A 2,641-nucleotide genomic window follows, 5' to 3' on the forward strand; every position below is an offset into this window, starting at 1 on the left:
GACAGAAGGAGCACGTTTTCATTTCAGAGTCACAATGGACTGTGAGACCCCTGCTTTTACAAGTTCTTTGGCGACTCGGCACTCCTGCTAGTCCCCCCTTCTCTCACCCCTACTGTTTAACTTTCTCTTAGCTTCTCTCCTGCGAATCTATGCCTCCAGTCATATCTGCTGTCTCAAGTTTGATAAAGGTTACTTTCCTAGGCGAAAACAGTTTTTTCCCTAAGAGGAATCTATTTCCAGATATGAAGCAAAGGGTTGCTTTTTTGCTTTTTTAGTTAGTTGCCTCGGTTAGTTCTTAGTGACTTAGTGGCTGCAGATGGATCGTGTTAAAGGTCACCTCCCCAGACTGACTCCAAGTGGAGTGAGCAGTTTGAAGACAGTGAAGATTCTTTCCCAGAATCCCTTCTCTCTCCCTCTTGCTTGGCACATCCCCCAGCACGCTGCAGGCACTTTTCATTCTGCATTTCTTAGTTTCACCCACAGCTCAGAAACGGACTTTTGATTTGATGGGTTCTCTATTGTGCTTCATGCAGGCAGCGTTTCATTTTGAAAACGATGACAATGGAATGGGCGCCTTTGTTGTTCTTCCTGCAGGCCCAGTCTTGCTGTAATGACATTTTCTTTGACCAGCTTAGAAAATCTAATTTAGATGGTCACCACCTGCAGCCAATGCTAACGCAGACACTCCACGGGTATCAAAACAACTTGGCTAGACTTTGTTGAACAATCGGCCTCTCTCTCATTGCTACTTCCCAAAAGTTTCCTAATTATGTCACAAATGCTTTGGCTTTTGTGACATAATGTCTTTCCTTCCTCTGAGACCAACTGTCTTTCTTTAGATTAGCTTCCTTTTATGTTCTGCAAAACTGAGCCTGTCCCCTTTTTCTTCTCAGAAAACCTCATCCACTCTTGGGGTTTCAGCTGTTCCTTTTTTAAAGTTACTGGATATTTCCTTTATTTATGTATTCATGAATGTATGCATTTTGTAACCATCTTTACCATTTTATTTTATTTTTTAAATGTATTTTTATTGATTTCAGAGAGGAAAAGAGAGGGAGAGAGAGATAGAAACATCAACGATGAGAGAGAATCATTGATTGGCAGCCTCCTGCATGCCCCTTCCTGAGGATCCAGCCCACAACCTGGGCATGTGCCCTGACCAGGAAGCTAACCATGACCTCCTGGTTCATAGGTCGATGCTCAACCACTGAGCCATACCGGCTGGTCTCCCTTTTGGATTCTTTAGCATGGAAACATTGCACTCACCTTAAAGTCCACAAATTTAAAACCATGTACAGCATCCTTCCCTCCAAATCAGAGTTCCTCATTTCTGTCAACAAAACAAGCTTCCCCAGTCTCTATTCCTTCTTCCTGAATCTCTCCATGTCAAGTTACTCTACAGCTTACACAGTGTACAGTGGTAGTGCCTTCAGCATCCCCTGGATGTCTCTCGCTTCAACAGTGTTTGGATGGGACAGACCCAGGGATGCCCCTTCTTCCAGCCTCCAACCACCCTGTAACCTCTTTTCCAGTCACTACCTTCAGAACCACCTCAGCCATCCTCAGCCTCCCAGACCAGACAACACCATTTGTGTGTGTGTGTGTGTGTTTTAACCTTAACTCATTGCTAAACAACCATTGCTCCCAAATTTGTCAGAATTATTCCACCGAGGTGGAGGCTGTGGTCAACCGCCTGGCCAACCTGTACCTGCGGGTATTCTACACTTACCTCTCTCGGGGCTTCTATTTCTACCGAAATGATGTGGCTCTGGAAGGCGTGGGCCACTTCTTTGGTGAGTTGGCGGAGAAGGGCAGGGCGCTGAGCGTCTCTTAAAGATGCAAAACCAGTGCGGTGGCCGCATTCTCTCCAGAACGCGCTGAAGCCTCCCAAGATGAGTGGGCAAAACTCAGGACACCAGGGAAACTGCCCTGGCCTTGGAGAGGAACCTGAACCAGGCCCTTGTGGACCTGCCTGCCCCGGTTTTACCTGCAGACCCTCAGCTCTGTGACTTCCTGGGGGAACCACTTCCTGGGTGAGGAGGTGAAACTCATCAGGAAGATGGGTGACACCTGACTCACCTTCGCAGGCGCCGGCCCCCAGGCTGGGCTGTGCGAGTATCTGTTCAACAGGCTCACCCTGACCCTCAACACGACTAGGAGCCTTTGGAGCCCAGAGGCCTGTGAGGGGCCCCTCTGCATCCCCTGGTGTCTGGCTTTTGTCTGAGCCTCTCCCTGAAACCACCAGCCATCCTTTTAACCACCCTGAGCCCTCTCCCATGCTTGGACCACATGGAAACAATAAAGCTTTTTGTAACAACAACAAAAAGAAGAAGAAGAAGAAGAGTTTATAATTCTTTATTGCCTATATAATGAAATCCAAAGTCCTCATGTCACTTGTAATCTGGGCTTGAATTAGTTGAGAATAGGCTGTTACAAATGTCGGAAAACCCAAAGTAATAGTGACTTAAAAGTGAGATAAAAGTGTACTTTCTTTCATGTCAGTGAATTCTAGGGATAGACAACCAAGGACTGATACACAAAGCTGTTAGGGATCGTGACCCATTCCTTCCAGTTTATGCTCTATTATCTTAATATCATCTCTATTCCTATGGTTTAAGATGAAGATGGTGGCGGACGGGGG

This window comes from Myotis davidii, unplaced genomic scaffold (genome assembly GCF_000327345.1).
Source record: "Myotis davidii unplaced genomic scaffold, ASM32734v1 scaffold238, whole genome shotgun sequence".
In the NCBI taxonomy this organism is placed as follows: domain Eukaryota; kingdom Metazoa; phylum Chordata; class Mammalia; order Chiroptera; family Vespertilionidae; genus Myotis; species Myotis davidii.